This window comes from Bactrocera oleae, chromosome 4, assembly GCF_042242935.1.
Source record: "Bactrocera oleae isolate idBacOlea1 chromosome 4, idBacOlea1, whole genome shotgun sequence".
NCBI lineage: Eukaryota > Metazoa > Arthropoda > Insecta > Diptera > Tephritidae > Bactrocera > Bactrocera oleae.
The window spans coordinates 16,635,563-16,662,676 of record NC_091538.1 but is presented as its reverse complement, the minus strand read 5'-3'; the positions used below and the strand labels follow the sequence as shown (position 1 = coordinate 16,662,676).

Sequence of the window (27,114 nt, the reverse complement as noted above, 5' to 3'; positions counted from 1 at the left end):
TTAACTTATCCTTGAGTGCGGTGAAAAATCATAAAACTTTAAATTACAACAATAATCAAACGAACAACAAGGCAAAAGCTGGAAAAGTCAGAAGTCAGTGTTGCTAGAATGGCGGAAGGCCGACCGAACATGACCAAGCAACACATGTTTATGGCCACAAATGAACAAAATAGCCACGGCATAGAACAGATGTTAAAACAATCAGTGCAACAACGGTAGCAATAAAATAACAAAAAACAACAACAATAACATTAAAATATATAAAAACAATAAGTGAAGTGCTAGCTGGCTGAGAAAAGTCCGTAATGAAAGGCTTAAATTTGCTGGAAGCGTGTGTAAAATTGTATGCGAAGCTAACGGTTTGGGTGGGAGTTGCGTACAAGCAACGCCATAACGGTGGAAACATGAAAGCTATTAAAATTTTATTAGCTTGGCTCGCCCAATGCTTACATTTAAAGCGTCTAAGCATGATTTTAGGCGTGCTGACGTTAGACATTTCACTGCTGTGGCATAAGCAAGTGAGTGGAAGCAATGCTACGACGCAGCTAAATTTATGAAAATCATAATTTTTATTTGTTGCAGGTAAACATTTTTATAATTTTTTATATTTATTTTCGTCTAGGTGGCAAGTGCTGCTGCCGCATGCGGGTGAATTACGCACGTGAGCGGCAAATAATTTTCATTTTAGCGCCACACAAATTTGCATTTATCGCATTATTCTAAGCCAAACACCTCCTTCCTCCTCACACTCGCCCACTCAGTCGCATATGCCCACTCCCTCACCTATACACCACATTTGTGGTCATAATAAATTCAGGGATCACATAAATCTCAGCTAAGGATGCGCTGAAATGCAATAAAATTTTCCAAGGAAATATGCTTACAATTACGTTCACACGCTTGCATTACAATTACTACGTACATATAGTCAGAGCTTAGACCGAACATATGTGCCTAGGTAGATGTTTGAAGATTCTTGTAAATGCACCTGTGGCGCTTTAAGGTCTTGAGTTTAAAGTATGAAAATTTTATTGCAAAATTTGGTTTGGAGGGTTTTCTAACGAGACATATCGACGTTGCTGATAACCCAAGTAGAAGTGAATAAATTAAGTTGAAGTCACATGTTCAGTCAAATCTTTCGACTAAAACTATTTTTTTAAACTCTGAAATCTATATTCCTGTTTTCTGCTGCATGCGTATTCTTAAAAATTTGTAATAAGTATAAAAGAATTAGTTTTGTTGTTAGTATCTTCGCAAAAAAAATTGCAGGAACTTTTCGCACAGAAGATTTTATAGTGACTCTCTTCAACTTTTGTGCATAAAATCATCGTTTGATCGATCGTAGACTTCCTTAATTACCATACCTTATCTATAAGAAATATTTTAGCTTACGTCGTTGGCAACATCTTATTTTTCTCGATCTACTTTGTTGTTACGGAAACCTATTTCAACTTTATTTAACATTATCGAAACTAAACTAACACAACCCAATTAATTTTAATCTAATTCAGTTGAAGCTTAACCCAACATTATTTAACTTAATCTAAACTGATCTAACTTATGCAAAACTTACTTAATTTAACCAAACTCCTTGAAAAATAAGTAATTTTTTTTTTAATAATCCTCGGCTATTAAAACGTGTTACTTTTTAGCAGTGTAGTCATATTTAGTGGTCAATTTCAGCTCTGAGTGCTTCACTGTTGCCTTCGTTCAACAGATTTTGACCAGTGTGTGCTCTATATTATAATAGAAAACTTGAGCCCTCGGTCTCCTCATATCACTTTCTCAACCAAAATCGTTCACATTTCATCTCCATCTATGGTAAAGTGTGGATAGACAAAGCATGACAGATCTGTTTCCTGATTAGCCGCCTTTCACGGAAATTTCGACGAAATTGAATTCAAAGCTCATATTAAATTTCACACAGAACAGAAACTTTAGCCTCGGTACCAAAAACCAAGAATTACAGAAAGTCTTAAGTGCGTTAACTTATGTTGTATTTCGGGAGAGCCTACACACATGTAATTAACCTCACAAAATACAATTCGGTTAGTATTTTCACTTTGTTAACTTGTTTTTACACTCGGATTATCACAAAAATGGCAAAAAGTGGTGCAAAAAAAAAATCATTATTGAAACAAGAAGTTAAAACAATTGTATACATTCAAAAATGCTTCAGAATTGAGAGTACTACTCGAACTGTAACCAATAAAGTCAGATATGTCAGGTGAAGCATCTAGGTAAGGTTATAGTTGTTGAACAGTGAAAACAGTGTTTTGGATATACTATATGTTCTAAAGAAGCAAAGAGAAGATCCAGCTGTGTTGGTGCCGAATTTTTTACGAAAGATCTGAAATAGTCCAATGACTGGTCTTTAGCTTTTTGGATGAAGGAATTTATGACACATTCAGATTATTTGTCATATTATTATGTTTCAATTTATTACACATCCTTATTCTGTGTCATAAATGGGTTCTTAACATCCTACACCCACTCAACTTTCTTTCGTAATAAATTCTAGACCAACACTGATGGATTTCGACCTTAACCAAAGAAATCGGTTATACAAGTACTTATATTTCTTTTTTTTCGCTGTATAAATTTAGGACAGTGTTCTTATTGATGTTGTCTAAAAAAATCAGACGTGTTATATATTAGACTTTAAGAAAACTGACAACAAACTCATCTTGGAAACTCATTTGTTCCACAAAATATTAATTAAGTGAAGTTTTTACCTAAAACTATGTAAAACATACAACAATTGGTTATAATTATATACATATATGTACAAAGTAACTAACAAAATTAGGTAGCCATTTTATCGCCTTCTCAAAACTCCGTCATGAGTTCATATTACAAAATCCACAGTTACATCAAAATTTTATATAATAACTCAATTAATATATATATATGTCCAAAAATTTCAACAAAAACTATACCTTGGCAGCTGTGGGATTCGAACCCACGCCTCCGAAGAGACTGGTGCCTTAAACCAGCGCCTTAGACCGCTCGGCCACGCTACCGTCATATTAATCAATTGTCGCGAGTGCAACCGAACAGGCAGCACGACTTGGAACCAACAAAAGCGATCGACAAACGCACGCAGCTTTATATTCTCATACTTACATCTATACATACATATGTGCTACTTTTGCTTATAAACACAATTATCTAATTCTACAAGTATAAGAGCTTATACAATAGATATGTAGCGCTAACGCTAGAACAAGTATTTGCTCGTAGCCGGTTCGTTGGTGATAAGCGTGTGGTCAAACATACAACGAACACGTCTGTTAATTAACATCGATTAATAGTACATACATACATATAATATATAGGTGCATACATACATACATATATTTGCATGTAAATTGTTTTTTTTCAGTTCTAACACTTTTTACTTGCGTTCTTTCGAATTATTTGCGATTGAAATTAGTATTTTGTTAAGTATTCAATTCGCCGCTTCACCTACACACATACATATGCATGTACGTAAAAAATACCGCATTTTTTATGCCTGCGTATTTGGCGTGTGACATCATTGTAGATTTCAATCAGATGTTGTTATCATTCAGCTGAACACTTTTGTATTATGGTCTAGAATTTAAAAGTGTTTTAAGTGTAATTTCATTGCGGAAAGCGCTATAACCGCTTAAAATCTAAGACCTTTTGCGGTACGTTGTGAATTGATCAGATTCAGTAGACACAACTTTCTCTTTATCTATCTTAGCGCCTAGAAATACTTGAAATATCGCTGTAGAAAATCTTAACTGACCCAATGTAACGTAAACTACCGTACCTAACCTAAACTTACCTAACCTAAATCTATTCTAATATAATCTTAACTACGCAAATGTCATATAATTTATTCTAATCTCAATATACTTCAACATAATCTATCCTAACCATTCTCATTCTGTTTAATCTTACCTAACCTCACTTAATCGCCACTAGACTTACTTTGATATAATATTATCTAATTATCCTTGAACAAAGCTAAGCTTACATAACCTAATCTAATCTAGTCAAAACTGGTATAATCTTGTTAAATCTAAACTAATCTATTTTAATCTAATATAATTCAATGATTTTTAACATATATGTACCATACGTATGTACATCTTGCTTCATAAAGAAAATAATCCCGGTTTACGACCATTTATGAAATGTCTCAAGAAACTAATTTTTAAATTAAATATGAAAACTAATCTAATCTCGTTTAAGCTAACCTAATCCAATTTAATCTAATCTAAATCAATCAAGTATAATCTTAGATAACTTAAACATTCAGATTGAACTAATCTATTCTAATCATTCTTAAACTCCCCTTACCTTTTCTAATCCAATTAATCTAGTCTCGTTTAATCTAGCCTAATCCAATTTTATCCAATCTAATCTAATCTAATCTAACCCTTATACAATTCTTAAAGGGTTCAGTACTTCTCAGCTAATAAAGCTTTTGTTTTGTTTTTCTAGCTAGATATATATGAATAATAATATTTAGACTTCTATTCCATAGACTGAGAATTCGCGATTATCCTTTTCTCACATTGCTTTACTGAAATCTTATTGAAACATTATATTTATATAATCTTCTCTCCCTTATTTCAGTATACTTTAAAACGCGATCTTTAGATATCTCTATTCAATCATAAGTCGTACATTTTTGACCTCTTTTAAGGTATCATAGTTTTAGATTCCGTCGCATTTCATAGGTGCCTAGATATCAGCCTATGTCTTCCCAAAGGATTAACCAGCTGGGCAAAAGCATAACTTTCATTAAGCGACCGAACATTCCAATAGTGTAACCTTATATAACAAAACAAGAAAAAACGTAAACTTCGGCGGCACTGAAGCTATAATACTTTTCACATTCGCAATTTTTATAGCATAAAAGGGTATAAATATATCATTATTCTAATTTAGATCAGATCGGTAAGTTTGTATGGTAGCTATGTAGCTACTACCACGCCCACAAAACGTCATTAATCGTATACATATAAAGTGCCAAAACTTTTAACATAATTAATTAAGATATCAAACTATAATTTGACACAAGAGATCGCATTAGCAAAAGGCACTTGTGGCTAAAAATTTAAAAAAATTGGTCGTAGCCACGTCCTCTTAGAGGTTTAATGTACATATCTCCTAAACCAATATAGCTATAATAACCAAATAAATTCGCTTAGTATAAATCGCTTAAGCACCACTATTGACACTGTAAAACTGGATGAAATCGGATGATAACCCCGCCCACTCCCCATATAACGGTACTGTTAAAAACTTCTAAAATTGCGATAAATCTCCGAAAGAGCACGAGAGAACTTTATGTAAGCCGGGGTCAAAATTAAACGATCAGTGTGGAACCACCTACATTTAGGTGTAAACCCACATCTCTGGACCCGCTTGACCGATTTTAACCAAATTACTAATGTTGCATTATTCTGACACTCTAAATCGCAGTGTAAATATGTACGACTACTTCCCATATTACACAATTATATATTGCATCGGATTCTTTCATTTTCCAGTACACAAATTAAGCATCCATGCATTAGTTCATTGCAATGAATGTATCGGAATAAAACTTGACACGAATACTGACTTTGAGGTGTTTCAGCTTATGACCAAAAATTATCTAAAGCGAAAAAAAAACTGTTCAAACCCCCAGGTACCGAATATATGAACCCCAATACTTGTTGCGAACTTTCAATATGCTAGTTATCTTAATTAAATTAAAAGAGCCTATTTTTCTTATAGCATTGTAGCTTTGTGCATAAATTGGATAGAACCGGTTCAAAGCTTGCCCTAGTCGCCATACAACTAATATCAAGATTTTAAAATTTAATTTGTGATGATATGTGAAGTACCTTATAGAAACTCAGAGATCATCTTTTTCAGTAGTAGTGGCAAAAATGGATAAAAGCGGTTCAATACTATTCCTCATAAAATTAACTGAACGGATAATATTGGACATTCTATAGTTTAATGCCGAAAATATGTGATATTGGTCTACAAATTACCCATACCCTCATAACAACTTGAACATAGAAATTTTGACTTATTAGACAAGAAGCAATATAAATGCGTGCCAAATGATGCAATCTGCATAAAAGATAATAGTGTTGCCATTATGTTATTATTTTTTTAAGATGTCTGTTTTCAAATTTTTTTCAATATTTTTCATATTTTCTCCTGGTTTTATTCAATAAATTCCATAAAAATTGTGCAGAAAACCCACTGAAATGCGACGAATCAGCAAAGATAAAAGGAAATTTGCATTTTTATTGTTGCAACATGCGCGCAAGTCGATAAAGAAAGCGGAAAATAGCTTACCACAGCCGCTTCTTATGTTGCTATTGTTAGGTATGTTGTTGTTCTTGATGCCACTAGCAATTTTATCAATCAGACGCCAATGATGCCACAACTAAATGAGCGACGTAGCAAAACAAATAAGGAAGACGCAGCAGCACACGAGGAAAATGCGTTTAAAATTCAAATGAAAGTGCGGCACTCGAACGCAAAACAACAGCAGTAACAACACAACAACAACAACAGCAACTACAATTACTACTCCGCCAGTGCACAAACAATTGCAAATTTATGCGCGGCCAGGCAGTGGGTATAAATTTTACGGGCGCTACCCCCAACCCCAACTTCTCCTTGAACACTTCCATGCCACATTTCGACTACCTGAACCAGTGTACCGCCTTTATTGGTCCTTATAAGGGGTTCCGGTGTGGCACATATGGTTTTAACCGCAGCGCAGAATGCATGTGTGGCTCCTGGTGCGGCTGTTGCGCCACCTTTTTGCTGCTTGTTGTTGTTGGTTGTTGTATAAACTCATATAAATGCTTGCGTATCTACCCTGGCAGTCGCTGTAGTGACGTAGCGCTTGTGGCAAATTGCAATATTAGTAAAATTCCTGCAAAGTAAACAAATTTCTAATGCGGCTGCACAGTGGGTTAGAATCAGTAAAAATACTTTGTAAATTAATTTCTATTGAAATTTCAGGGTGTTTCAAAAACCTCCTAAATGTAGGCAGCATTTTATGTTTTTTTTAATATGTTGCCTATATTAAGGCGCATTGCTTAATTTAAATTGATAAAGATCATAATCAATATAGGGTGTTTTTTAAGATATATAAGTTTAGAGTAAGAGCTGCCGTATTTGTAATCTTGAAGAGAGTCCCCAGGTTCCGTTTCATGCTGTAAATTTGTCACAGCCTGCTGTGATTTCCAAATCGGGGCCTTTTCACAGAGTAGGCCTGTAAATGTTTGTGGCGGTACGTCATGTCAATGATCCAAGTTGATTAATCAACTATGAATGATGAATTGAAAATCAGTTTATGGTGCATAAGTTGGCGAGAGGAAGTCGGCAATGCTTGAAAAGTATTTTGGGCCCAGAGAATGGTCTACATGAGATGCAATAGCGGTGCTCATATATTCAAAAATTGGTTCACGCGCCAAATCAAATAAAATTTTCTAACTAATAAAGCCATTATACTTTCAAAAATAGCTCAATAACTCTTCAGAAAGTGTTTAACAAGTTTTTCTAGTGAATATAATAATATTTTTTTGGTATATTGATAAAAACGTAAGCCTCGCTAGCTTAGAAGGCAAAAACCTCAGAGAATTTACGAATAAAACTCACTGTAAAATTATAGCCTCTTAGGTCCACTTTTTCTGGGACACCACTCAGAGCAAGCACAGCACCTAACACATAAGAAATTTTCATTCCACCAACTAAGTTAGTTCATCCCACTGTGCCATTTACTGTCTACAACAAAAATTGTAACCAATAAAATTGTACCGCAATGAAATTAGAAATTGTAATATAAACCTTCAACAAAACCGCCGCTTTTCCATCTTTTATACACATAGCCACATAGCCGGTACCGTATGTATAGAAAGGGAGACTGTTGCAACAAGAATTACACTGGTCTGTGGTTTCATTTAAATACCAAGAAACTGCAACGCTCAAGCGGTGGAAATGGCATTTTGTCGCTGAATTAAGCCAGTGTTGAAGGTGCAAGGTAGTAAAGAGGGAATGCGCTTGCGATTGGGGTTATATTAAAATGTTCAATTACTGTTAAAATGCCGCTTCTGAAGAGTATATGAATAACTGCAAAAAGTGACATAATTGCTAGTTTTCTTAGTGTTATTTTTTAGGCGAGTTGTTTGTTCGATTCGCTATACTCTAAGTGCTAATATGAATGCAAAATGCTTGCTACTTCAATTAGATGTCTATGGTGACGTAACTTACGGATTACTACAAAAATAATACGGGAGTAATACTGTTCTCTCTTAGAAAAACTTTATTATCTGAAATTGAACTACATTCTAAACCCCTCAGACAATGAGTTAGACATTCATTAAATTATATTAATCTTCAGTTGTTTTCATTAATTTTTTCCCATCACAATTTAATCAACTCTACAATTTGGGCGTAATAAACTCAATTACAGTTACAATTTGTTTTTACCAGCAAATTGTGCGTGATATTTATTTATATTGTATTTATGATTGTCACGTAACAATATCGTTTCAAGTGCTAAAGAAAAAATTTAAACAAAAAATAATAATATAGAAGCGCTAAAAATAAAACACGCTTCATTGGGCAACGCCATGAATATCGCCAGTCATCTGAATGACAATTTGCGGTCTATAGGCCGATAATCACGTTCGTAGCTCGACGCGACTGGCCGATGCGATAAAAACTCCAATAATGCAACGACGCTTAATGAAGTGGAAAGTGTCAAATGAAACAGGGTGTTATTCTGATTAAAAAAAAAACTTTATTTGTATAATAGTTAAAACTAAAAAGTTAAATTATTTCAAGACAGAGCGAAGTTTAAGTAATATCGTCAACGTCTAGCAAAAATAGAACATGAAAGTGGTACCGGAGTATACGACATAGTTCTTAATACATTATTCACACCCTGTATATGATTAATCACATGACTGAAGTAGAAAAAAATTTTAACCAAACCCAGGGAACAATAAATTTTGGAACGCCTTATGTTAATTAACCATATGTGGTTTCCATGGCCGGATCAAAAGAAGGCTTGCTTGTTCTGTTTTGCATTTGTGATGCTCGAAACCCATCGTCTTTTACGAAGAGATAAGCGTTTGTCTCGTATCAATGTCGAATGGAACTTTAAAACTTAATATCAGATCGAAAAGAAGTTGAATTGTGGTCTTGGAAACTAACAATCTAGAAAGTTAAGTAGTAGATATTTAGCAAGCTAGGGTCACTGAGTCGTTTGACCTTGTATGGTGGCGGCTAAATGTCCTTAACAAAGAAAAGCTGAACTCTACACTGATGAACACTAACTTGATTTAAAATTCGCTCAAGGAGTACCAAAACAAATGACATGAAAATATCTTATACAGTTATATGAATATGTCCCGAAAATTGGGGACATGAACGGACTTTGTTTAGAAGTCCCTAAGTGATTCCTAACCAAAACGGAGGAATTACCGGAAACTTGGAGCTCAGAAGAAACTGAAGAAAATGCATGTTAGCATTGTGATAACATATCTCCGAACCTGATAACGTAGTTTGAAAGTTCTGGACCGGTAAATATAGAAAAAATGCCAGTCTAACCATATTCTTCAATAAGATAAAAAAGGTTAGATTAACTTTGCTCACTGGGTTGATATTAAATATTTATACCATCCACTATGTATGTATAGCCAACCGACGATTAAATGTATATCACATTACACCTGTGAACTCAGCGAAGCGTCACACCAACTGACATCAACGTCAACAACGAGCAACAAATGAGGCACAACAGCAGACGCAATCAGGCCAACTAGATTGGCAGAGCTTTAGAGCAGGAAGAGTGCTTAAAATCAATGCGGGCTGCCGGTAAAGAGCTGTCTGTATGCTGGCATGCCTGCTGAAGCCAAAAACCAAAAAAAAATATTCCGCGTTAAACAGCAAAAATGCACAATAAGGGCAATTAATGTTGCGTGAGAATGACCAAAAGCTAAGAGCATTAAAACGCGCCGGACAGGAAAGCAGACAGTTTAAGCGAAGAGAAAATTTTAGCATTTGAGTGTGGGATGGTAGAGGTGGGCAGTTCAGCTGCCACGTGAGCTCAACTGGTGTGCAAAATTGGCTTGACTGACGGGGAATGCCGAAGTTGTGGTCCACCTGTGTAAAGCTCAGTCAGTCAGTTGGAAAACTCGAAAGCTTGGTTAGCAATTGTGCGACTAGAGTGTCTCGGCGCTGACAGCTCATTTCCCAGTTACTCAGAAATTCCTGAAAATGCACACCAACAATTTTTATTTGTATATAAAATGCTCCAAATTTAATTAAACAGAGGGCAAATGCGGCGAAAATCCTTTGAAGCCATATTAGACCGGGTTCGTGAGTTTTCATGTATATAAGCTTCGTGTAAGACTTGCATTCACGTGATTTGACGGCATTCCCCAACGCTCCTTGTGAACAGCAACATTCAGCGGACTCAAATTCACAAAAACAAAAAAATAGAAATTACACAAAACAATTTAACTATAGCCCATGTAGAAAACAGTGGAAATAAATGGTAAATAAGTCAAGAGGAAATATCAAGTCCTGAAAATCATCCCTGATTAACAACTGTATTGTACAGTGGTCAAAAGGAGAAATCATTTCTAAAGTCTATCTAACCAAATGGTCAGTGAAGTAGGATTATTCAAGTTGAAAGATGGTTCCAACTGAGGGATCGAACTTGCTCCTAGAACGATTAAATTAACGATGACGATTCTGCAAAATTTACAAGCTTCCAGTCATAACTGCATTTCCGAGAGACACTGTATGTACTTCGTGAAAATATTTATACTTTTGACTTTTACTTCCTTATCTAAAACAAGTATTGTCTTATTGCTAACACCAGTATTGTCTTATTGCAAACCCAGTGATATTTTTATTTACTTATTTGAAGGGCGACGGCTCTGTGCTCCATTGCAGGAGGTCCTACTATTCCGAGATTTCGTGGGTTAAGTGTTTTTTTCGTCTGTTAAGACTAACGTATCCTAATAATCGTTCCAACCACAGTTGAATGTATATAATCGAAACGGACCCAGACCAGAGGTCTATCAATACTACAGCATTCCTCAAAATTGCTGGGGGATTGTTCTTTTGCCGCTGTAAAAACAACGAACATACATATCTACCCATAGAGAATTTTTTCTTTAAACTGGCTAGGACCACAAGACAATAGAGGTCAACTTTAATCGGATTTCATAAACAAAAGTGAAAGGTCTGCTTAGTTTGTCTTTCATTTTTACCTCTGAAATCACCTTAAAGGGAGTAGTCCTCACTGGTATTGAATAAGTCTAATACTTTGAATTTCTGACCTGGTAATCAAAGCCCATCTTGTTAGAAGGAAAACTCTACACTTCCTTCGGCCTAGACTCACGGTGGATAATTGTCAATCGATTTGTGTGCAGTTAATGACCACTGATACTCACTATTGGAACGAAATGCAACAAACACAATGCAACGTTAGACAAAAGAATTACTCCACAAAACTTTTTTTCTAGGGACCAATAAGCAAACAACAACACAAATTTTGTGTGAACGCAACGAACAAGTCAACCAACCGAATAGTTTGCCAACCAGCGAGAAAAAAGCATTAAAATAAAGCAAAGAGGCATTTCAATTTGCAGCATAGACAATGCGCCCATGCAGCGACCAGCCCTCCATGTCATCCATGTCAACAAATGAATTTCACGAGCTCAAGCAGCTTGAGGCAACACCCGTAGCACTGATTCCCCCACAACATGACATGGCATTGAAGTTGTTTTTGCATGGCTCATTCTTGTTCTCATCGCAGGAGAGACCCTTCACTGTCGACTCAAAAACACTGGCATTCTCTGTCACACAATGCAGATGTCTCCCCTCGCTGGACCGAGCCTTCAGTCAACCATCCACCAAGTACAAAAAACAAACTCACTGCTTCATTGAATTGTTGTCCACGTACAAATGAATGAATGGCTGAATGAGTGAATAGATGATTGAATGCCGGCATAACTGTGCAAAATTGATGGAGTTCGCAAAATAGTTGCGTTGTCATTCCGCATGGTTTTGTTGTTGTACCGTTATTTCATGCAATACTTGTTCGTTCACTTCGTTTTCTGACCTCATTTTTGTTGTTGTTTTAACTCATTCATTCATTCAGCCGACTCGGTAACTTTCAATTATTGTTTTCTGTAAAATTTTCAAATTCCCAAACAATTCGATTTGAGGTGAAACTTCGCTGCATTGTCGTATTGGAAACGTGCCTATGTAGGTCTGGAATCAAGGAACAGTTAGCAAATATTTTTGAAAACCAATTTGTGGCATTCTTTGGGATTTCAGAGCTTTTGTTCTAGTTTTGCTCAATTAAATTTGCTCGTTGTTCACTTTTTTGTTGGGCTTTTTTGAGTTCTGTTGAGTTAATAGCGAGTGATTTCAAAAAGGTATGTTAAAGGGGAAGGAATAAAAAATATATCACAATAAAATTATCAAAAATAAATAATATAAAATAGAGTAGACAGTGACCTGTTAACACTACTATTAGAGATCTTATGTCATTCTTTTTGAATTTTAATAGTCGACATGTGCGATCTATATTCCATTCTGCAACGTTTGCCTGATTGTTGAGCAAGTTGGGGATTGACTCCACCGACACTCAGCTATATTTGTAACATATTTGTCGATTAAATATCAACACTTAGACAGAAGCATATACATTTCCTCTGTTCCTAAGTCTAATTGTAGGGTGGTCCGGCTCTGGTTATTTCATTTGCTTCACAGTTACTACTGATATCACTAGGTCCTGGAAACCATTGTAGGTTTATCAGATGTCAGATCTACTAAGAGTTCAAGGCATTCTTTAACAATCTTTGATGATACTCTAAGAGAATTTAGTGATTTTAAAGCCGCTTGGCTATCTAAATATATTTATATACCATATATCTTGCTGTGAGCACACTTTTTGTCCGAGCAAGAAGGCTTTCTTTAATTACTGTGATCTCCGCTTGGAAGATACTGCAGTGGCTACTAGACGAAAGGCGAATCTGGTATCTAATTTTGCTGAAAAGACAACACCTACCACTCGATTATCTAGTTCGGACCCATCCGTATAAATGCTTATCCGTGTGTCCCTGTTTACCTCCCCCTTTTTTAACTTTTCCATGGAATTGGGTAGAAACGGAAACTTATCTTAGAATGCCCTCTATTACTAACGATTAATAAGAGGGGCACTGTCGCTGGCAGTAAGTGTAAAATGTTGACGGTAAATGTAAAAAGACATTTAGTGCTTGACTTGGTTTTGTTCTGTTCCCCTGATGCATATAACAGCTGCTCTTTGGATGCTTTTCATACGTTTTACTGCGTATTTCTTTTCCATTATTGATAACTATACTAATATGCCGTATGTCACAATCAGCATACAACTGCTGTGTATAGCCAATGAATTACCCAAGGCATTAGACATTCAAAACCATCACGTCCCGGCGATTTGAAGGCATTGAAACTGCCTACCGCCCAATATACATTGCTTTCTGACACTATATCTACAGGTGTGGAATCGACCAATATTCCATTGTCTTGTGTACACTCAGTCGTGTGGTTTTCTGAGCTGCTTGAGATTCTGGAGAGAATCCATTAGAAGGCCTAAGGACTCTTCACTGGATACCGTCCAGAGGCCTTAATCAGACTTCTTTACGAAAATTAATAGCCTTTTCATCAATTAATCATTTAGGATGAATACTAGCAGCCATACAGGCAAATGAATCAATGTGACTTATTTACTTCTCTTTTTACACATTCCTATCTTTCAGTTTAATTGTTTTATTCAATAGCTTCAAAATATTTCATATTAACCAATTGCTTAATTAAGTAGTCTGGTCTCTGAAGCTATCCAACGTTATACACTGATTATGTTATTATTTTTCTAAGCCGAGACGATCTCACCATATTCTCGATATCATTACAAAAATATTTCCGAGAATTTATATTATCTTATTTTATCTATGATCATGGGATGTTGTAACTATTATCTAAATCCTGGCGGCGTAATTCTTCTCTTACTACGTGTTATTGGACAAGCCTCCTATAATGTTTGTCGGCAAGATTCCGTACACCGTTTAATGTCTATGTCCGCTTTATTCTTGGGTGAGGAATGAGGGCATCATGGGAATACGTTTTTTAGCTCTTGCATGTGCACTTGCCAGTTCATTTCCCTATGATTCCTTATATTGTTGACCCTGCCAACACTTTCTTCAATTATAAATACATTCAATGTAATGGTGATCCGAAAAGCAGCACTCTTCAAGAACTCGCCATTGGCTTATTTTATTTAACAGTTCTTCCGACATACGTGACTGTTATATCTAATACTTCTTGTCAGTTTCTTGTTATAAATGTCGGCATAATGCATTTGTTACATAATAAAAGCTTAGCTTACATAGTAAATATTTAAAGAGCAACTCGCCTCTTTCGTTGATATCTGTGCTGTCCCACAGATTGTGGTGTTTATAGGAGTCGCATCCAAGTACTTATAATCATGCCCTTGGATGCCTCGCTGTCCCGTATCAGCTCTTTTACCAGCTGCGATGGTACTTGTTCCTCACCGTACGGCATATACTAATTTGACACCAGCCACAACACTTTAACAAACTAGAAGTTAAAATAAAATAATTAAATTTTATAAAGTTATGTACAATAAAAAACTCACTAGCTTGAATTAAACATAACATATAATAATATACAATGCAAAAATAAATTAAATAAAAATGGCAAGATAGAATCAAAGAAAGAAATAAAAAATAAAATCATAAAAATTTAATAAAAAATGATTCGAAAATTGTATACATAAAGAAAATATTATGAAAATAAAATAAAATAAAATTAATTAAATTAAAATATCAAAGTAAGCATAAATGTACAAAAAAAATATAATGAAGTTGACAAAAAAAAATTAATTACAATAAAAAATAAAGCAAATTAAGATCAAGATTAATTAAATAAAGTAAAATAACAAAAAAATACATATGTATGTATGTAAAATAATAATTTATTTATTTAAATTTAATAATTTTATTATTATATTTAAATTGAATAAATAATATTTATCCCAGATTTATATTTATTAAATAAAGTAAAAAATAAACATTAATTCTAATTAATTTTAGTTAATTCAATTTAGATTGAGTGAAATACTTTTTTTGTTATACGATTATCTCCAAATAATTTACTTAACCACTCAATGGATCTCTTAAAGAGCTCTAATAAAAACTGCGCTCTGGCAACGAAAGATCATATGGTTCCATAGTGTAGCGGTTATCACGTCTGCTTTACACGCAGAAGGTCTCCAGTTCGATCCTGGATGGAACCAGTTGAAATAATTTTTGCAGAAAGAGCACTAAGATTTAACTTTGAAATATTTTTTAAAGTTTCTGAATATTTAGACAACATTAATCAGTTCTTTTATGAGCACTATTACTCAGTTACTATTAGCGTTAAAAGTCAAAACATCTGTTATTGGAATTTCAAGTTGACGAAATTGTGTTTTTTTTTTGCAAATTAATGGTAGTAAGTCTAAGGTTCTACGAACTAAACTACGACTTTGTTGTCACGAAATGTTTGGAGTCTATTAAATAATATATATGTACATATATGACATGACTTTTAGACTTTTTCAATGGATATTTCTTTATTAAATAATTGAAAAAAAAAACCTATCTAATTTTATGTGGTTCCATAGTGTAGCGGTTATCACGTCTGCTTTACACGCAGAAGGTCTCCAGTTCGATCCTGGATGGAACCAGTTGTTAAAGTTTTTTTTATAAAGTTCAAAATTTAATCCTTTTGTTTAAAACGAAGGATGTTAACTTTTAAATGTATGCAATTGATGCAATACAACCCGGAACTATTCATTTTAATGAATAAATCTGTTACAGAAATATACAACTTCTTAATAAAAAAAAAAAATAAATGTAAAAAAGTTTCAACTGGTTCCATCCAGGGTCGAACTGGAGACCTTCTGCGTGTAAAGCAGACGTGATAACCGCTACACTATGGAACCACATAAATTTATATTGGCCAAAGGCATATGACAAGACTACATAGACTGCGTATAACTATGCCTTGGGGAATAAATAATAAGTAGACTAAGCTATTTCAAAACAACTGTGACAATACAGTGGTTGGGTAAGCTTCAACAAATATATAGAAAGAAAGTGTAACTTAAGTAGTAGTAATTGAATTTTTAAACATAAATAAATGCCAAATTATTCTTATTTCATATAATACTCGTTACAGTTGTAACAATTTTTAATTTTTAAAATGTGAACATGTGCAGATATGCGCCATTTGCCCCACAGTGGAATGTAGGCAGCGTGGCCGAGCGGTCTAAGGCGCTGGTTTTAGGCACCAGTCCGAAAGGGCGTGGGTTCGAATCCCACCGCTGTCAAATAGATTTTTTTAATAGTTTTACTTTTTAAAGATTTAATGAAGTGTTAATAAATTACTAAAATTTAGTATTGTGTTAATGGAAAGATTGTGTGATTAAGGTTGCGAAAGCGGAGTAGAATGTAGAATTCGTCTATTATGTAAGGTACGGACTAATAACTGGTAATGAGAACAGCTGAAATTCTTGAAGGTCACAGCTTTCATTGTTTGTACGAAACCATTAATAGTGTGGTATAGATTATGCAAATTTATTCATATTATTTAATTATTAGTGTACTTTATATACTATATTATTTTATTTGTTAAGTTCTACTGATATGAGCGAAAAATTTAAATATTTTTAATGACAATCTAATGTCTTAGATACATTTTTGCCTATACAACTACACATATATTTTGTTTCTTCTGCGTTGCTATGTTCAAATGTGTTACAAAGACCACGTGGTACTTGGTGAGTAATGAGTTATTCATACCTAAAAATGTATGTAAGGTGAGCGCATGCCACCACCATACGCCCTGACTAACTATACACACACTTCTGCTAAAGACCCGTCGACTGTTACACATTCGTACGTACCTATAACTTAGCCAAACGTTCACACAACAGGCAACAAAAATTATAGACGATTCTTTGCTTATATCATTCATTTTCAATTGTTTATATTTTTCTTTCGTACTTGTTTGCCTTCTTCGAATTCTCAACTATTTTGTGTGACTTTTGGTAGAAATTCTCTACGTTGGCATTTGAGAATTTAAGACTATACTTCACAGGATCATTTCTGTAGTCAGTCTTCATTTACTTTCTTTGCAAACCGAAAGTATTGGGACCCGCGATGAGGAGATATATCGTTTTATCTGGCAGCGTGAGGTTTATGAATTTCATTTCGAATTTTGTCTTATGGCATATTTGAAATGATGTTTCTTCGATGATCGCTCGGTTACAACGGATAAAACGACTTCTGAGTGGTCATTTTATTGAATAAATTCCAAGGTTTTTTATACAAAGTTATTATAAAGATGGTATCGCTCAGTCTTGATATAATTAAAAAGTAGTGAGTTGAGAATTATTAATTTGTTGAATAAACGGTATATTTTATATTATTCATGATTTGTTGGAAACTATCAAAGTTGAAAATTAGTGAAGTTAATTTATTTAGTATGTCTATTTTCGCAATTAAGAGTTAAGACTAGGATTACAGAATATTTCAAAATGCCAAAATTATATTTCATAAGAATTTTAAATATAATAAAGTTTCCAAATTCGTTACATGAAAAATTAAGAGAAATTAGAAGAAATATTAAAATTTAAATATGGAACCGTAATAATTAAATCTAATTGTCATTATACTTAGAGGCTTTCGAGAAAAGTCGGTGGTCTTAAAATATGGAATAATTAGAATGAGCTTTAATTATGTTTTGAGCTTCAACGAATAAATTCAAAATTTGCAAAACGATTTGAGCCGACTAAAATTTCCTGTTATCCATCATTGGTTAAAAATAAAAAAAATAAAATTAAAATGAAGTTGCATTAAACACTCAAATCCTACGTCATTGTTAGGTAGGCTCGAATGTAGGCTTTAAAATACGGCTTTTCCCACATCCATATGTACTCGTATAATTTAATATGTATATATATTTGAATATTTTCTTTTCAAAGTACAATAGTATATCCAATAGTTTATGATACTTTTTTCGATATCTATCACAATTCGATTTCAAGTTTTTCACCAAGAATCATCGTACTGTTTCTTTTAAAGTACTCAGAGTTGGCGTAGTTAGATAGTTTAATACTAGGTTTTGTTTACCCTGCGGATATATTGACATGGCGACTAGTTAACGTAATTATCGTTTGAGTTTACCTTTTGGTAATTCTATATACACTTGAAATTTTGAGAGGACGTAGCTCGCTTTACGGAATATTTATTATCTCGTTCAAAATGTATATGTGGTATGTCATAGAGAGGGGGATTGGTATTTACTACTTTTATATATAATAAGTTTGTAAACAATTGTCCTTGAGTATAAAAAAGAAAAATGGAACTTGTTAAAAATTAATTAAAAAAAAATTTTTTTGGCAGCGGTGGGATTCGAACCCACGCCTCCGAAGAGACTGGTGCCTTAAACCAGCGCCTTAGACCGCTCGGCCACGCTACCTACATTAAAATTTGTGTCAAATGCATTACTTCCGTGCAAGTCGTTCATTGCCAGTAATATATTTGAATAAAAAAAATAAAATAAATTGCATACAAATAATTTTATGGATTTAAATAACGTACTTGCTTATCTCTCTTCTCTAAATTATGTAATAAATAATATCTGCAGTAGAAATAAAGAGGATTCTACCACTCTAAAGCAAAATATTTTAATCCAGGTTTTATAATATATGTTAAAAAAAATTGTATTCAATTAATAATTACTAAATAGACTAATTTAAAATGTAATTAAATTGTTCAAATTCATGCATGTATAATTACTCGCACTGCATAAGTTCTCTCTAGAAGTAAATATAGCAGTCAGTAGCTATTGGATGCAAGTATTTAGAATTATACAATTTTAATTGTCTTTTAAACGTCTTCGTAGATATTTAAGGATCATGAGTCATGACGAATTGACCAAAAACAAAATTAATTTCTGACAGCGGTGGGATTCGAACCCACGCCCTTTCGGACTGGTGCCTAAAACCAGCGCCTTAGACCGCTCGGCCACGCTGCCTATATATTGATTTTGACGAAAAAATTTAAAAAAAAGTTCATTAAAGAAAGCTATGTTAAGTTAAGCTCATCGTGAAACAATTAATTTATCGGCAATAAAAAGTATGAAAATTAGTAATATGATTTTTTAAATATATTGTACTTCGTAAGCTTTTAATGTTCACATATGGACAGATATGTATTTTCATATGAAGATCCCAATTGTCATCGGTATGCTTATCCAAGGATCTCTTGGGAGCCTACACTCTTGGGTATGTGAGCAAGTTAATCTTGGTCAATTACATTAATGTGGCTACCTCCGCTGGCTTTGGTATACTAATAGTCCAATTTACCAAGGCGTTGGTGAAATTTCTGGTACTCACATTTGACATTCTGAGTACACGTCTGTATTTTTCCATGTCAAGCCAAAAAAAATATTTAAGGAGTGGAAGCGAAGCCTCGATGCAATTTGCTTCTCAACATTATTGATTTTGGAACACAAGTGATGAGAATAAAAATGGAAGAACTAGATACGTTATACACAATATCCAAGAAATTTGTGACTATCTTGATTTTAAACGCTTTCGTGATGAGCACGTATATTTTTATACCTTGTACAGGGATTCTTAAGTTTGTCACGATGTTTGTAACACCCAAAAGGAAACGTCGGAGACCATCATTAAATATATATCTAAATGATCAGCATGACGAGCTGAGTCTATTTAAGAGTTACGAATCAAAAAAACAACTCGCACACATTCAATAGAGTAGCCCAGATATAAAGTGGTTATAACACTTTTAGGAGGGCCCCAAGAGAGTATTCTCTTACAATACGTTCTGGTTGAAAAAAAAAACATATCGAAAACTTTTTTACAGAATATTTTGTATAGCGTTTATTGACCACTCCTCATTTAATCGCATTAATATCGTGTGATCCAAAGAAACAAAATTTTTTACCAATTATTATGGTAAACAAGTAAAGAGATTTTTTCTAGAAATGAGTAAGGTCACGGTATGTGTATCCTTAAAGATCAGTATTTTTTCTAAGCGTCAGTTGAGGACGATTCGACGATAAAATGGAGTTACAAATTGTTTCGAAATTATTAGAATACATCGGACCAAAATCTTGTCGATGCGGTGGTAGTAGCTGGTATTATTTGAGATTTCACTTACAAGTCGAAAATTTCAACTGTTGAAATATTATTTACTGCTATCATACTTTCCTGTATGAGCCTACCTGAACCCAATCCTATTAAATTTTATTTATGCCAATACGGAGGCAGAAACTTTACTTATCAGCAAAGTAACAAGTATAGGTAAAAGATGAGAAAAAAAACTGCGCTGCCAATTCCGGTTGCTACGCCACATTTCATCAGCCTCAAAATGCCTGCAAAACACATTAAAAACTTTTTAGTTGCAGCGCTGATGGAAAAAAGTTTATTGAAAGCGACGATGCGAGTAGTTTTCGTTTGGCAATTTGCTTGAGGAAAAATTTGTTTAGTTGGAAAAAAATATCACAACAAATCTTTTAAGTACATATGTGTATATAAATATTTATGTAAATGCTTTGCATGCACACAATAATGCTTTTCAAGTTTTGAACGGTGAGCAAATTTGCAAACCGTTAGCAGGCATATGAATTCCTTTCCTTCTACTAAAGAGACGGAGAGCTATGGAGAGAGTTTAGATGCCTTGAATTTTCTGCGTACATATACATGTATATCAAATATTCAAATATCGAATTCATTGCACATACGAAAATGTTTCTTCTGTTAATTTTAATTATTATATTTTTATTTATATATATATTACATAAAATTAAAAAAACTTAAAAAAGTTATTTAAAATGCATAGACAAATTATAAAAAATTCTAGAACAAAAATATTTCACGAAGAGTTACCAAAAATAATTAAAGCACTTTACAAGATCAAAAATTAGAAAAAATGAACAGAAAAACTACAAAAAATAATTACCAAAAAAAATTATAAAAAATAATAGTAATAAAATATACTATTTGGCAGCGGTGGGATTCGAACCCACGCCCCCGAAGAGACTGGTGCCTTAAACCAGCGCCTTAGACCGCTCGGCCACGCTACCTTTAATAAAATTGATGCCAAAGTCCACACATCAAACTGATGTTGGCTTGCAATCAACTTGTTATGCATAATTTTCTTAACATATCATAGCGGTATGCTTTTGCATACTTCAAGGCGTGGATTGAAAGTTAGTGCTCTATTAATTAGTAGGGAACAAGGTGGTGTTGATAAAAGAAAAAGTTGACAAATAGAAAAAAGTAGAGACAATAATAAAAAATTGACAGAAGCCCCAAACTAATAAGAGTAATAAAATACATTTAAATAAAATAATATATAATGAAATAAAATAACAAAAATATATAAAAAAAATTAAAAATAATAAAATGGAATAAAAAAAAAATAAAATAAATAATATAAAATAAAATTTAACAACTACTTAAAAATTAAAAATTGAAACTCAAAAAAAAATAATTTTTTTTTAAAAGCATAAAATTATGTCATATAAATAAATAGCTGATGATTGAAAAGTGAATGAACGCTCAAAAAAAATATAGGTGGTGAACATGGCGCGACAATATTATTAGACAACTATCATATTTAACAAAAAGTCTGAAAAAGAAAAACTCTAGACAATTTTTGGAAAAGATCACAAAACAAGCTTTACTTGCCCTAATGACTAAATACTAACTACTTACTGCGTATTCTCTTCGAGCAACTCCGAAAAATAGTAACGATTTATATTGCGAATTCTTGCGAATAATTTTACTTCTTTTAGTTTGTTTAAGCCTATGCTGGAAAATATTTATACCAAAAACGCTTAGAAATTAGCATTTTGCGTTGAATTGAAAAGACTAATGCTGCTTCAACATGTAAAATAAAGAACGTGGTCATTATAATGTTTATTTGAATTTATAAAATTGTTGGCGTTCCGAAAAATCTCCGAATTATCCCGAAAAAATTTCAACGGTTAGCATGGAAATACGTTTAAATTATATTTACAATTTTCTCATATTTGAATTTGCAATACAAATGTCATAGCGCCGAAATTACTTCGAAAATCTCCAAATATATATTATATATTTTAAATTAAAAGTTTTAACGTATTAAACTCATAATAAATATTTAAAAAAAATCGCATCTATTCCGAAAATTTTTTCGACTATTTAATAAAGGCCACGCGCTCAACGAGCCACCAAACGTGATTTCTAATTAACTCACAACGAAAAAGAATACTTGTTCTAAGCTAAACTCTTATTAAAGATTTGAATAGCAAATTTATTTTTCTCGGGACATAACTTACTACAAACAAACAAAACATACATTCATATATGTATGTAGAAGACACAATAACATAAGATACGCAAACTAATATTTTATGCTGGTTTAATGGCTGGCTCTTATATTATTAAGTTTATGCTAATATAATCAGTCGAAGTTGCATATTAATGCGTGTTATTTGAACCGGTCGCTTAAAAAAGGTTTGAATAAGAAACGGGTTATATAATCAGCATAAAAACAGCTAAAGCGGTACAGATTGTATGTGAAAATGTCTATAAGCCGGTAGACCTATGAACTAATTTGGTATTTTTTATGAGTTTTTTGTTAAATATTGATGAGGCATGAAACTGTGAAGAGCAATAAAATGTAGACTATTTCCATAAGATATATGTACATATAATATTTTGAGGTGGATTATCACTTTAAGTGAACCATTGTTTGATCATGAACTTTAAATCTTTTTTTTTCGACTAGACTTCTTATTCGTTTTCACGATAGCACTGACCCTTACATACGTCATTCGTTGTCTCGCCCACACTAGCTTACGCCGAGTTCATGGTCGTGACGCATTTCTGCATGCGTGTACGTAATTTATTAAAAGCACGTACGTGATATGAAAACGTAGCGAAAGTGTACAAAATTTGCTTTATATGCTTTTAAAAAAGCTTAAGTATGTAATCGTATTAAAGGTTATAAAAATTCACTTTATCCACTGCACTTTGGCAAGCGTAAGACTATAAGTAATTACAGTTTTATGACTTTCAAGTCGTAAGGATGGCATTGAAATTGGTGGAAGTTGGTCCAATGGCAATTTAGTTAGGAAAGGAGGACGGAAATTTAAAAGCAGCAGAGCTAGTATCATACAGTTTCTTTACAAAACTTAATACCTTCAACAGTTTGCTGGATACATACCATATACTGTTAAAATTTAGATAGACAAAAGCTTTAACCAATACATTTTTCGTTATCTTTGTAAGAATACTGAAAATAATCGAAAACAATATCTAACAAGTTAGAGGTGATATTTTTTTGCTTTTCGGACTGATTCGGAGTTTTTCGGAGTTCATTTGAAATGAATCTAAAATCACTTTAAGCTATTTTTTTGTTAAAAATGTATAGTTTACTAACTTTAATTATTGAAAAATTATAATTTAAGAAGGGTTTAAGAAATTTTCCGATTTTCACAAAAACAGAAAATTTTGGAAAATTGAGAACCTTAAAGAGAGACTATATTTCAAAGGATTTTTTAAAACTAAACGAACGTAATACTAAATGTACAAAATACATTGTAAATCTATAAGAGTGTTTAAGAATATCATATAATAGAATAAAATATCGAGAAAATTTGTTAAATAACAATAAAAAGTGGCATTACCTCATACCAAACTCATAAATCAGTTAAAATTTAACACTTGGAGTAGTTCTGAGTATTTCGGAGTGTACGAAAATTACTTTAAAAATTACTTTAACCAAAAATAGCAAGTTTTTATAAAAACAGTTTCAAAATTGGTTTATATTAAAAGATTTGCTTAAAATTGGTTTATATTAAAAGATTTGCTTAAAAATTGGCTATGAATGTTCTTCAGAACTACTTTGACAGTGGAGAAAGGTAATACCCAACATGTGATTGAAGGTTTCAAATTATCTTAATGAAACTGCCCTATTTATATATTACAAGTATTTTTTTTTAATAAGTATTCATACATACATATATGTATGTACATACAAGGTGCAATTCAAAAGTTTCAGGACTTTTATTAAAAAACGAACAATATTTTTTTTTTTTGAAAAATTTATTGGTCGCCTTCAAAATAGTCTCCTTCCGCCTGAATACAATGTTTTGCACGTTCAAGAAGGTTATCGAATGACTTTTTTAGGTCATTTGTCGGTATAGCGTTGAGGATGGCGGTCGTCGCCTTTTGGATGGCATCAACGTCAGCATAGCGGTTTCCTTTCATGGCCAAATGTAGTTTTCCGAACAAATAAAAATCGCAGGGTGCCATATAAGGCGAATAGGGTGAATGGTTGATGATATGTACGCGATTTTTGGTCATATTGAATGTTGAATTCTGAGGTCTTTTTCGTGTTGTTTCAAAGTGTGCGGGACAAATCGAGCACAAACCTTTCTGAGGCCCAAATTTTCTGTCAAAATACAATAAATCGACGCTGCGGATATTAATAATTCCGATTCCATATATTTAAGCGATGATTTCGGCTCTTTTTTAATGAATTCACGCACAATTTCCGTGTTTTTTTCCAAGTCCTCCCGTCCCTCTTGAAAACGTTTAAACCACTCGTGAATACGGCTACGGGATAGACAATCATCGCCATAAACTTGTTTCATCAATTCATGAGTTTTGGTAAAAGTTTAACCAAACTTAAAACAAAACTTAATGTTGGCTCTTTGTTCGATGCTCATTTTCCGACCGACACTACAAATGTAAAGTCACATGTAGCGCGATATCTCAGCTGTTATACAAGTAGGCTCTTATATAAATTTTATACGACAGCACTGAAGAATGCACAATTGAGGGATAACAATTTCAGACAGATGGCGCCACTAGAAGCCACGTTGTTTAAAAAGTCCTGGAACTTTTGAATTATACTTTGTACAATATATTGTGTTTATTATAAATCTGTATAACTTTTTTTGACTCTATATTCTTAAAATATAATAAAAATTTGTAGTAAGAAATCTCATGCATCACTTAAAATTTAATATTTCGTTAATTTATAGCAATTTGGAGTTTTCGGAAATATCTCCGAAAAATAAATTCGTGACTGTTTACGATTTTTATGGTAATAGAACGCGAATAATATTATATAGTTAAAGCTTAAGCCTTGCTACTCGATTTCACAGGGTTTCGGAGTACCTAAATTTCCGCTTAAAATTATTTGTTAAATCGTTTACAGTTTTTTAAATAGTTATATAAGTAAGAGCATAACCGTTTGTCGACATATTTTTTTTTAAATTTCTTTAGTTTTGCCCAGAATATTACAAAAAAGAAGTAAGCGTCTTAAATCTAAATAAACTTTGAAAATGACTCATTTGTTTCATACTTGAATATAAAATTAATAAAATAAAAAAATCAACATATTATATGTTATGTTTATTTGTGTTTATTAACAAATCGCAGGAAGTTAGTATTCATCATTTTCAACTCTGGAAGTGATCCGCTTGGTTATTCTTACACTGGAATTAACGTTTTCGTTTCATTTCATAAATACAATTTTACTGTGTTAAATAGTATGTAATTAATGTATACCTTAGCCACAGCAACGCTTGGACGGGATCCTCTAGTTTTTTATATTATTGTAGATACCATATATACTGACTTCAGAATTTACAATCTGAATAAAGTTTTTCTTACATTCGCCTTTAACTAAAATAATATGAAATAATATTTCACTTTCGCCTGCTTGGATGCTAAGTGGTTTGCACTTGAAAATCTCCAAATATCATAGTTATTTTCTTGTCCCTTATATTGTCTCTTTTAGCATAATAAATACCATACATACACACATACACACATACATATCTGTTACCCCCCGAAATCTGGCTTAACATCCTTTTTGCGCATTTATTAACCAGTTGCAACATTTTCGGAGTAAAATAATGAAACTCTCCAAACAGTGTTAAGCAAAGGACTGTAAAAAACAAATTTGTAATGAAAACAGCTTGTGGTAATTCCACAAATCTCGCACTGACACCTTTGGCTTAACTACACAATTATGCCATCCCCTTGCAACGGGGAAACGCTGTTCACCTAACATTCATTTGCATTTCAGTGCTTTCTTAGGAAATCCCTTTAATTGGTGAAACTCTGGTATCTTCAGGTTTGGTATTTGCTTGTGCTTCGTTTCTTTCGTGTAGTGAAGGCCATCACTGCCAGCAAATCCTTTTTACTTTGCTACTCATTACAATCTGGAAATCTCACTCAACATTTCAGTGGCATTTTCATTTCGTTTTTATTAATAATTTTCCTTTATGATAATAAAATTTTGTTATTATTTCAGTCGTAGTGCCGAGCAACACGTCTTCGGCGCTTTGTTGTTTTGTTTTTTTCTTTCGTTTTGTTTTATTAAAATGCATTCACTTCACTGGGCACGCATGGACACCCCACTTCAAACCGCTGACTTTCATTACCACCTCGTTTTACTTTTTCACTTACTTTTTACTTACTTTTCGCAGTCACCGACTTGGCACATTCTTCCCTGTCTGCCCCCGATGTCTTAACCTTGGCGCGATTTTATTATGAACACAAAAACATTTGGGCTTCACCATCCAACATTCGCACAATTTCCCCCCCTCTTCACGAATTTCACTTTAATTTCACTTCAAAATGGTTCCCAAGCGATTTACAGATTTAACTGTTGAACAACTGTATTATTTTATTGTTGTAGTTGTTATTGTTGAAAAATTCATTTAGTTGTAACATTTCAGAAGCTTCAACTTTTCATCAACACCACTTTTTTTCTTGCTGTTGTTTGTTTTTATTGTATTAGTTAAGAAAATCATTGTGAAAGCTATCAAAAAGCAACTTTTAACTTTTCTTCGTTGATTTGGCAACCGAAAATTACTTTTAAGTAGTTTTGTGGCTAAACTTCAAATTTAACCAACAAATTTGTAGGCAATTGTGGTTGTTTTGGTTTTGTT

At 33.2% G+C, this 27,114-nt stretch overlaps 9 non-coding genes across 9 annotated transcripts; 4 read left to right on the top strand and 5 right to left on the bottom strand.

Moving 5' to 3' along the window:
- Positions 1-2,941: 2,941 nt before the first annotated feature.
- TRNAL-AAG (transfer RNA leucine (anticodon AAG)) lies at positions 2,942-3,023 on the bottom strand. The gene has a single exon. It is a non-coding gene; the product is annotated as a tRNA-Leu (tRNA).
- Positions 3,024-15,303: 12,280 nt separating this feature from the next.
- Positions 15,304-15,376, top strand: TRNAV-UAC (transfer RNA valine (anticodon UAC)). Its single transcript has one exon. It is a non-coding gene; the product is annotated as a tRNA-Val (tRNA).
- Positions 15,377-15,735: 359 nt separating this feature from the next.
- On the top strand, positions 15,736-15,808 carry TRNAV-UAC (transfer RNA valine (anticodon UAC)). Its single transcript has one exon. It is a non-coding gene; the product is annotated as a tRNA-Val (tRNA).
- Positions 15,809-15,993: 185 nt separating this feature from the next.
- Positions 15,994-16,066, bottom strand: TRNAV-UAC (transfer RNA valine (anticodon UAC)). The gene has a single exon. It is a non-coding gene; the product is annotated as a tRNA-Val (tRNA).
- Positions 16,067-16,373: 307 nt separating this feature from the next.
- TRNAL-UAG (transfer RNA leucine (anticodon UAG)) lies at positions 16,374-16,453 on the top strand. The gene has a single exon. It is a non-coding gene; the product is annotated as a tRNA-Leu (tRNA).
- Positions 16,454-17,206: 753 nt separating this feature from the next.
- LOC118683275 (small nucleolar RNA U3) lies at positions 17,207-17,420 on the top strand. Its single transcript, XR_004979199.2, has one exon. It is a non-coding gene; the product is annotated as a small nucleolar RNA U3 (small nucleolar RNA).
- A 1,104-nt stretch (positions 17,421-18,524) lies between these two features.
- On the bottom strand, positions 18,525-18,606 carry TRNAL-AAG (transfer RNA leucine (anticodon AAG)). The gene has a single exon. It is a non-coding gene; the product is annotated as a tRNA-Leu (tRNA).
- Positions 18,607-19,084: 478 nt separating this feature from the next.
- TRNAL-UAG (transfer RNA leucine (anticodon UAG)) lies at positions 19,085-19,164 on the bottom strand. Its single transcript has one exon. It is a non-coding gene; the product is annotated as a tRNA-Leu (tRNA).
- A 1,994-nt stretch (positions 19,165-21,158) lies between these two features.
- TRNAL-AAG (transfer RNA leucine (anticodon AAG)) lies at positions 21,159-21,240 on the bottom strand. Its single transcript has one exon. It is a non-coding gene; the product is annotated as a tRNA-Leu (tRNA).
- Between the last annotated feature and the right edge of the window lie 5,874 nt (positions 21,241-27,114).